We start from the raw sequence: 10,968 nt of genomic DNA, 5'->3' as shown, positions 1-10,968 counted from the left end.
GATAATTAAAAGAGGGTCACAATTTGAGAGCTATCAGATATTTTCCCTTTTCATTCACACTAGAACACTAGGGGCACCTCACTGCCTCCCAGGCGCAGGAAGGGTTGTGGCCAAAGCATGCGCCATTTCATTGATTCCTGGCCGGCATAGCCTCTAAGGGATTATTACAATATTGGGTAATTTAAAGCTGTCCAAAGGCATCTTTAAATTATGCTGAGGGAAGGGCTTAACCAGCTACTGGTTCCTATGGGGCTCAAGGAAGCTCTAAGGTGGATAAAGCCTCTTTTACCCTCTCTGACTTTTCATCTGCAATAAGCAGAATTCTGGAACAGCTGGGAATCAGGCCCTTAAGTTTAATAACATCAAAGGGGGAAGCCAATTTTAGAGCCAGAAACCATGGCCCTCCCTGGAGAAAACCTGGTCTTCATTCCCCAGTCTGATCCTCTACCTATATAAAACAGTGTGTCTGAGCAGAGATCTCTTGGGTGGATCCAAAGAGATGCTGAATGCTTCCTGGATGTTAATAGCAACTAGCACCACCCAGGATGCTAACACCATCTTGTATTATCAAGCTGCTCAGTATCCCAACCCTCAGAGATAAATCATAGGCTGTCTCTTATGACCCAAACCAGAGAAGAATAAACACAGATGTGAGAGTTGTCTTCTCCTCCACACCTCATTTTTCATGTTGTTTTAATGTAACTGCTGCCTGTTGTTCTCATTAAGATTTACCAATGAAACAAATGTAGTTGCTGGAAGTAGCTGGCTGGAGTAAAACTGTGTTTCTTCACTGATGCGCCAGACTGTTGCAATGTTGCCTGTGTCCCTCTGAATTCATTGTTGACTTGCAGCTCCCCTTCTTTTCTGTTGCTGAAAATGAATGATCTAAGTAGTAGCCCTGAAATAAAATTCCCTCTCCCATCACATAAAGAATTATTTACTTCCCCACGACCCATACATTGTGAATCATAGTTTGCTTTGGAGATTCTATAAACACTAATAATTTCAAAACCTGCTGCTTGCTCTGGGTCATTATCAGATAGAAGATTGTAACGGCCTGAACTTGAGATAAACAGCCAACAACTTGAAAGCTGTGGCTGTAAATGTAAGGAGCTACATTATGCCCTGTTGAATCTGAACAATAAGATTCTTTCTGCAATTACTACATCCCGTTTGCAAGGATTACCTTGTTGCTGAAATTCAAAAATGGGTCTGCGCAACTAAGCGTGGGCAGTCTCACTAATAAAGAGTTTCACAATGGCGACTTCAAAGGTGAGCTAGAAGAGTAATATGTTAGCATTAATGTAATACCTTCAACCACAGCTCTCAAAGAATGTGAGTATTCTTTCTATTTCACAGGCAGGTTACTTAATTTATCATACAGTAAATAACTGGGTCAGAGCTAGAACTCAGCCCTTTGGACCCCCAGACCAGAATGCCAGCCCCAGCTCTGCTTTACTGTCCCATACATACTGTACACAAAATGCACTAAGGAGCTGGAGGCAGTCAGTATTAACCCAGTGTCTTAACAAGAATCTTCATGCACAATATTCTCTGCTTATTCCTCAGGGAACACACAAGGGCTATGTTTACACTGGCCAGTTCTTGCGCAAGAAATATGCAAATAAGGCTAAGCATGGAATATTGCCGAGCCTCATTTGCATATCTTGCACAATGCCGTTCTTCCTGAAAATAAGCAGTGTAACGGCATTGTGCGAGAGGGGGTTTTCTGAGCAAGAAGGGGCAGTGTAGACAGCTCCTTCTGGCGCAAAAGCCTCTTCCGCAAAAATGGTGGCTCATTAGGTACGCTTAGCCTCATTTGCATATTTCTTGCACAAGAACCGGCCAGTGTGAACATAGCCAAAGGGGGCTAGATTCTCAGCTGCTGTGAATTGACATCAGCTAACTGAAGCCAATAGAGAGATGTTGATTTACTCCATCTGGAAATCTGACTCATGCTGTTTGCCACATGAATCAAATATTCCCACACAAATTTGATTCCACAAAGTTTTGCAGTATGGCCCTGAAAATATCAGCATATTATTGGCCCACCAAAAGGAGTGTTGTCTAGTGGTTAGGACATGAGAGAAAATCACGAGGTCTGCTAGTAACTTACAGTGTGTGAAGGAATAAGCCACTTACCTCTCTCCTTCAGTTCCCCATCTGTAGGAAGGATGGGCCAATGAAACAGCTCTACCTATTGGCCTGAATGGTTGTGAAAAAGGGGTTTCAAGGTCAGACGTGAGTATATGCAGAAAATGAATATGAAATGTGCAAAAGTGAGGTTCTCAAGTTGGAAGGTCTCATGCTCTTATGTACTCAGGAAATGGAAACGCTGGGATTTATCTTATCAGTCTTCAACAAGCAACCCCCCTCAGACACACATATTTTAAATGTGAACAGAAGGTTTGTTTACGCTGCACCAGCAAAATGCACCAGAAGAGTGTGACCTGTCAAGTGCTTTGACCTCTCCATTGAGACCCAGCTGCCATGCTCTACATGCTGTCTAATTTGTTATAACGTGGTCCCATTTCAAATTGGACTGTGTTAATGTGATCTAAGTATCTTTTAGAGTGCATCAGCAGGAGTCACACAGAGCAGTTAGTTTGCTTTACAAACAGATCACTTTGCCAGCACTGTGTAGACAAGCCTGAAGCCTCCAATGCCTTGAGCCCCATCCTAACAAATATGGAGGAACTGGTTGAGAATTTGAAAGTGGAAGGCAGCTTGGGTGAAAGTGATCATGAAATCATAGAGTTCACAATTCTAAGGAAGCGTAGAAGAGAGAACAGCAAAATAGAGACAATGGATTTCAGGAAGGTGGATTTTGGTAAGCTCAGAGAGCTGATAGGTAAGGTCCCATGAGAATCAAGACTGAGGGAAAAAACAACTGAGGAGAGTTGGCAGTTTTTCAAAGGGACATTATTAAGGACCCAAAAGGAAGCTATTACATTGCGTCGGAAAGATAGAAAATATGGCAAAAGACCACCTTGGCTTAACCATGAGATCTTGCATGATCTAAAAATAAAAAAGGAGTCATATGAAAAATGGAAAGTAGGACAAATTACAAAGGATTAATATAGGCAAGCAACACAGGAATGCAGGGGCAAGATTAGAAAGGCAAAGGCACAAAATGAGCTCAAATTAGCTACGGAAATAAAGGGAAACAAGAAGACTTTCTATAAATACATTAGAAGCAAGAGGCAGACCAAGGACAGGGTAGGCCCACTGGTCAGTGAGGAGGGAGAAACAGTAACAGGAAACTTGGAAATGGCAGAGATGCTTAATGACTTCTTTGTTTCGGTCTTCACCGAGAAGTCTGAAGGAATGCCAAACATAGTGAATGCTAGTGGGAAGGGGGTAGGTTTAGAAGATAAAATAAAAAAAGAACAAGTTAAAAATCACCTAAAAAAGTTAGATGCCTGCAAGTCACCAGGGCCTGATGAAATGCATCCTAGAATACTCAAGGAGCTGATAGAAGAGGTATCTGAGCCGTTAGCTATCATCTTTGGAAAATCGTGAGAGACAGGAGAGATTCCAGAAGACTGGAAAAAGGCAAATATAGTGCCCATTTATAAAAAGGGAAATAAGAACAACCCAGGAAACTACAGACCAGTTAGTTTAACTTCTGTGCCAGGGAAGATGATGGAGCAAGGAATTAAGGAAATCATCTGTAAACACTTGGATGGTGGCAAGGTGATAGGGAACAGCCAGCATGGATTTGTAAAGAACAAATCCTGTCAAACCAATCTGATAGCTTTCTTTGATAGGATAACGAGTCTTGTGGATAAGGGTGAAGCGGTAGATGTGATAAACCTAGACTTTGGTAAGGCCTTTGATACGGTCTCGCATGATAGTCTTATCAATAAACTAGGCAAATACAACTTAGATGGGGCTACTATAAGGTGGGTGCATAACTGGCTGGATAACCATACTCCGGGTATGTCTACACTACAAAGTTAATTCGAACTAACGGATGTTAGTTCGAACTAACTTTCCTAGGCGCTACACTAGCGCTCCGTTAGTTCGAACTTAATTCGAACTAACGGAGCGCTTAGTTCGAACTAGGTAAACCTCATTTTACGAGGATTAAGCCTAGTTCGAACTAGCTAGTTCGAATTAAGGGCTGTGTAGACCCTTAATTCGAACTAGTGGGAGGCTAAGGCTTCCCAGGTTTCCCTGGTGGCCACTCTGGCCAACACCAGGGAAACTCTATTGCCCCTCTCCCGGCCCCGGAGCCCTTAAAGGGCCACGGGCTGGCTACACAGTTTGTGCCAGTTGCAAGGCTGCAAGCACCCAGCCAGCAGACCCTGCACCTGCCACACCATGAGCCAGCCACCCGAGGACACCCAGCCCTCCACTGCTCCCCAGGACCAGCCTGGCGGCTCCCAGGAGCCTGCCCGGGGGCGCAAAAGGCGGGCGCCCGCTTGGTCAAGTGCGGAGATCGTGGACCTCATCGATGTTTGGGGGGAAGCCTCCAATGTCCACGATCTCCGCACTTGCCACAGGAACGCGGCCGTCTACAGCCGCATGGCTGCCAGCCTGGCCACCAGGGGCCACCAGCGCAGCCGGGAGCAGGTCCGCTGCAAAATTAAGGACTTGCGGCAGTCCTACTCCCGGGCCTGCCAGCCAGGGGCCGACCCGGAGGCCTGCCCCCACTTCCACGCCCTGGACCGCCTCCTGGGGGCTCATGCCGTCCCTGCCCCCCGGGACGTGATTGACTCCGGGGCAGAGGGCCCGCTCCTGGAGACGGAGGAGGAGGAGGAGGACTCTGAGAGCCAGGAGCCTGCCGCCAGCCTGCCCAGGACCCGGGACCCCCGAGGCACCCCACAGAGCCGCTCGCCTGTGTCGTCTGAGGCCGGGGAGGCGTCCACCTGTGAGTACCATCGTGTTCCCCTTATGTGTACGGGAGGCTGGGGCGAGAGGGAGCCCCGGGACCGTGCGCCTGGGCCTTGCCCACCAAGGAGCAGCAGCTGGGGATCCTGCAGGGGCCCTGGCCTTGCAGAGGGGAGCTGGGTTTCACACACCTGAGCCCCTGGGGTAACTGACCGCTGGTCTTGTTGCACCACAGCTGCAGCACCTGGGCCTGCAGGGCGCACCACACCGCCTGCAGCAGCTGCCCGTGCCTAGGCAAGCAGGAGAGCCAGGAACGAGGAGGAGTACCAAAGGCGGCACCTCCGGTTCATGGACAACCAGCTCCGCACCCAGGACCACTGGGTCCAGGAGGACCTGAGGCTGTGCCGGAGGAGTCTGGAGGCCCTGGAGGAGCAGGGCCGTGCCCTGCGAGGCCACCTCCAGAGCCTGCTCGACCACTTCCCATTTCCTCCTCCTCCTGCTCCCCCTGCTCCTCCTGCTCCCCCTCCTGCTCCCGCTCCTGCTTCCTCCACACCCCCTGTCCCTCTTGCCCCCCCCCTCCACAACCATTTCCCACCGACGCCCCCGGACCCGCAGTGTGGCAAGACGGGAGAGGCAGCCGGACTCCCACCCCTGAGCTTTCCTTTCCCTTCCTCCCTTCCCTCCCCTTCCAGCTCCCTCGTCCCAGGTTTCCCCCTCCCCTCTCCCACCCTCCCCCCTCCCTCCCCCCACCCCAGTTATGTTAAATAAACAGACTTTTTTGTTTCAAAAACAGGTGTCTTTATTTTACAGTAGGTAGGGAGGGGAAAGGGGAAGGGGGGTAGGGTGGAAGAAGGCCCCAGTGGGGCATGCAGGGAGAGGTCAGTCCTCCTCCTCCACCAGGAAGCTCTCCCGCAGGGCTTCCCGGATCCGGACGGCCCCCCGCTGGGCTTCCCGGATGGCGGCGGTGCGGGGCTGACCGTAGTGTCCAGCCATGCGGTCAGCCTCAGCCATCCAGGCTGGCAGGAAAGCCTCCCTCTTTCGCTCACACAAATTGTGGAGCACACAACATGCTGCCACCACGGGAGGGATGTTGTGCTCGGCCAGGTCCAGACGAGTGAGGAGGCATCGAAAGCGGGCTTTCAGTCGCCCGAAGGCCCCCTCCACCACGATGCGGGCCCTGGTTAGCCTGATATTGAAGGCCTGGCGGGAGGGATTGAGGTGCCCCGTGTAGGGCTTCATGAGCCAGGGCTGCAGTGGGTAGGCAGCATCCCCCACCAGGCACACGGGCATGTCCACGTCCCCGACCCTGATGTGGCGGTCGGGGAAGAAGGTCCCAGCCTGCAGCCGCTGGCACACGGAGGAGTTGCGGTACACCCGGGCGTCGTGTGCTTTGCCGGACCAGCCCACATTAATGTCCGTGAACTGTCCCCGGTGGTCACACACGGCCTGCAGGATCACGGAGAAGTACCCCTTGCGGTTCACGTAACGGGACGCCTGGTGTTCCGGGGCACGGATGGGGATGTGTGTCCCGTCGATGGCCCCACCGCAGTTGGGGAAGTCGAGGGCGCCGAAGCCCCGGATGACAGCGTCCAGGTCGGCGAGACGGACCACCCTGCGGAGCAGCACCCGGTTGATGGCCTTGACCACCTGCGGAGAAAGACACAGCAAAGCGCCAATCAGTGGGGCACCCAGGTGTCTGGGAGCGTTCGTGCCCTGGCAGTGCCCCGCGCCCCACTCCCGGTAGCAACTCCCCTGGCGGCATGTACTACGGCCGGGACAGCCCGACCCCTCTGGTGCGGGGCGCTTTCGCCTCCTCCTGCCCCCCCTTTGTCCCTGGGGCGGCCCATCCCCTCCTCGCAGCCCCCCTCCGTCCCAGGTCGGTGGCCAACGAGTGCCATACCTGCATGAGCACCACTCCGACAGTGGATCTCCCCACGCCAAACTGGTTCCCGACGGATCGGTAGCTGTCCGGCGTGGAGAGCTTCCAGAGGGCGATGGCCACCCGCTTCTGGAGGGGGATGGCGGGCCTCATGCGAGTGTCCCTTCTGCGCAGGGCAGGGACGAGCCACTCGCAGAGCTCCAGGAAGGTGTCCCTCCTCATCCTGAAGTTCTGGGTCCACTGTTGGTCCTCCCAGCGCTCCAGGACGATGCGGTCCCACCAGTCGGTGCTGGTGTCCAGACGCCAGACGCGGCAGGGCACGCCGGTGCCGGGGCGCCGCCGCGGCTCCTCCACGGCCCCCAGGGCAGCCAGGCGGAGAGGCAGGGGGCTGACATTCACCAGGTGGTGCCAGGCAGCCTCGAGCCATTGCTGGCAGGCTTGCAGCAGCAAGTCCAGAAAGTGCACCAGAAGGTGCAGGGCGAGCTGTGGCTCCATGTTGCCACCTGCGGCGGCCCCCCCGAAGGGAAGCACCGACACAGACGGGCACAGAGACCAACGCTTTGCTGTCCCTCGGCGAGGTTGGCAAGCAAGCAGGAAAAGCTGAGAACCGGCTGTCCAGGGGGGGTCCCTTTAAGCTCGAGCCTCAGATAGCCTCAGACAACAGCCACACAAAGCAACTACTGACCTGATGCCCTGCCAGAACCGGTTTCAGCTGCCCTTAAATGCCCCCCTGCGTCCAATCAGTGTGGACGCGCTAGTTCGAATTAGCAAAACGCTAATTCGAACTAGTTTTTAGTTCTAGATGCGTTAGTTCGAATTAGCTTAGTTCGAATTAACTAATTCGAACTAAGTTAGTTCGAATTAGCGCTGTAGTGTAGACGTACCCTCCGAGAGTAGTTATTAATGGTTCACAATCCTGTTGGAAAGGTATAACAAGTGGGGTTCACAGGGGTCTGTTTTGGGACCGGCTCTGTTCAATATCTTCATCAACAATTTAGATATTGGCATAGAAAGTACACTTATTAAGTTTGCAGATGATACCAACCTGGGAGGGGTTGCAACTGCTCTGGAGGAAAGGGTTATAATTCAAAATGATCTGGACAAATTGGAGAAATGGTCTGAGGTAAACAGGATGAAGTTCAATAAAGACAAATGCAAAGTGCTCTACTTAGGGAGGAACAATCAGTTTCACACATACAGACTGGGAAGCAACTGTCTAGGAAGGAGAACAGCAGAAACGGATCTAGGGGTTATAGTGGATCACAAGCTGAATATGAGTCAGCGGTGTGATGCTGTGGCAAAAAAAGCACACATGATTCTGGGATTCATTAACAGGTGTGTTGTGAGCAAGACAAGAGAAGTCATTCTTCCACTCTACTCCGTGCTGGCTAGGCCTCAGCTAGAGTACAGGCAGTCCCCGAGTTACACGGATCCGACTTACGTCGGATCCACAGTTACGAACGGGGCCGTTCCTCTCCCTGGTCTCCAGCAGACCAGGGAGAGGAAGCAAAGCGGTGGAACACGTGGGCAGCGGACAGGGCTGTCCGCTGCCCACGCGCTCCGAGGCTTGGCTCTGCTTTGCCCCTCCCCGTCCCTCTGGTCTGCAGACCAGGGGGACGGGGGGGGGGGAGGCAAGGCAGAGCCAAGCCGCGGAGCGCCCGGCCAGCTGACAGCCCAGACGCGTCTGGGCTGTCAGCTGGCAGCGCGCTCCGTGGCTTGGCTCTGCTTTGCCCCCCCCCTCCCCCTGGTCTGCAGACCAGGGGGACGGGGGGGGGGGGGCAAAGCAGAGCCAAGCCGCGGAGCGCGCGGTCAGCTGACAGCTGTCAGCTGGCCGCGTCCTCCGCGCCTTGGCTCTGCTTTGCCCCCCCCCATCCCCCTGGTCTGCAGACCAGGGGGACGGGGGGGCAAAGCAGAGCAAAGCCGCGGAGCACGCGGGCAGCGGACAGCCCAGACGCATCTGGGCTGTCCGCTGCCCGCGTGTTCCGCGGCTTTGCTCCCCGTCCCCCTGGTCTACAGACCAGGGGGACGGGGAACAAAGCAGAGCAAAGCCACGGAGCCCGAGGGCAGCAGGACAGCCACGGCGCGTCTGGGCTATCCCACTGCCCCCGTGCTCCATGGCTTTGCTCCGGACACCTGTGGTACAGCAGCTGGGCGCTACTGGACCAACCGGGCAGCACCCCAGCTGTTCTGCCCCAGGCGTCCTGATTCAGCCACTGCTGGTCAGATTCAGCAGCGGCTGAATCAGGACGCCTGGGGCAGAGCAGCTTGGGTGCTGCTGGGTTTGTCCAGTAGCGCCGAGGAGCGGCGGCGCTACTGGACCAACCCAGCAGCACCCCAGCTGCTCTGCCCCAGGCGTCCCCAAGTCAGCCGCTGCTGAAACTGACCAGTGGCTGACTACAGGAAGCCCCTGCCCCGGGCTTCCTGGAATCAGCCGCTGATCAGTTTCAGCAGCAGCTGACTTGGGGATGCCTGGGGTTCTTAAGTTGAATCTGTATGTAAGTCAGAACTGGCGTCCAGATTCAGCCACTGTTGAAACTGATCAGTTTCAGCAGCGGCTGAATCTGGATGCCAGTTCCGACTTACATACAGATTCAACTTAAGAACAAACCTACAGTCCCTATCTTGTACGTAACCCGGGGACTGCCTGTATTGCGTCCAGTTCTGGGCACCACATTTCAAGAAAGATGTGGAGAAACTGGAGAGGGTCCAGAGAAAAGCAACAAGAATGATTAAAGGTCTAGAGAACATAACCTATGAAGGAAGGCTGAAAGAATTGGGTTTGTTTAGTTTAGAAAAGAGAAGATTGAGAGGGGACATGATAGCAGTTTTCAGGTATCTAAAAGGGTGTCATAAGGAGGAGGGAGAAAACTTGTTCATCTTGGCCTCTGAGGATAGAACAAGAAGCAATGGGCTTAAACTGCAGCAAGGAAGGTTTAGGTTGGACATTAGGAAAAAGTTCCTAACTGTCAGGGTAGTCAAACACCAGAATAAATTGCCCATAGAGGTTGTGGAATCTCCATCTCTGGAGATATTTAAGAGTAGATTAGATAAATGTCTATCAGGGATGGTCTAGACAGTATTTGGTCCTGCCATGAGGGCAGGGGACTGGACTCGATGACCTCTCGAGGTCCCTTCCAGTCCAAGTATTCTATGATTCTATGATATGCCTTTGGGGCCCGTGCTGCTGAGTATTCACCATCCACCGGCTGGGCCCAGGGCCCCGCTCCCAGCGTCCTGCCTTGGGCCTCTGAGGCATCTGGCATTGCCCCCTGTCGGAAGACAGGATACTAGGCTAGATGGACCCTTGGTCTGACCCAGAATGGTCATTCTTATGTTCTTATTTTCCATCAGGAAACCATGTGAGGGGAAATGATCACATTTTCTTGCAGAGTAATTCATTATACCTCCTAGAACAGAAATGTGGGTGGAAGCCATCAGTGAATTGGCTGCTCTGCAAAGAGCTGTTATGTTACAGCTAACTGTTTGGATACTCTTAATGCCATATGCTCTTCTGACAGAGCTTTCTGATGAATATAGAAACACTTATTAATCTGTACCTGTTTTCATGTTGTATACTAAATTCACGAGTCAATTTTTTATTCTTTTGGCAACGGAAATATCTGCAACATTCACATGTTCAGGTTTTTTTCTTTAAATATGACATAATAAAGAAAAATTATAAATGTAGTCTAAAAATGAAAGGGTTTAAGGCCATTCTTCTCTCCCATTGACCACATTAAGATTTGTGGAGTCACCATTTCCCAGGAAGTATTCAGCACCAGGTAGACCAGACCCAGAGGAGGAGGAGGCAGAAACTTCTTTATACAAAAGACAATCATCAACTGGCCAGTTATGATATGGCACTGGCAACTGGCCTTAATTTAGGAACCAAAAAGATTGTGCAGCAATACCAAAGCCTCAGGAGAAGGGAGGTTTTTGTGTTGATTTTTGTAATAATTACACTGAAAAATATAACAACATGAATTCTGTGATCTCCATTTATGATAACCCATTGCTGCATGTTGGTAAATGATATCAGAAGAAGTCACCCATTGGTGCCTTTCTGCAGCTACAGCCATTGTTCTATCTAATGTTTCCACCATATACTGAATAAATTTTGTTATGTGCACCAAAGGAAATGTGCACCATCAGTAGAAATGCATGCAACTAGCTGTGGGCACTGTTGTGCTCTGCTAGTCAAAAGCTGGGTTGCATTTGAATCTCTCCTGGGTGGGCCACCCAAGTGCTCACTT

The sequence above is a fragment of the Pelodiscus sinensis genome, chromosome 13, assembly GCF_052426305.1.
Source record: "Pelodiscus sinensis isolate ZL-2025 chromosome 13, ASM5242630v1, whole genome shotgun sequence".
In the NCBI taxonomy this organism is placed as follows: Eukaryota; Metazoa; Chordata; order Testudines; family Trionychidae; genus Pelodiscus; species Pelodiscus sinensis.
The sequence above is the reverse complement of the archived record's forward strand: the minus strand, read 5'-3'. Positions refer to the sequence as shown.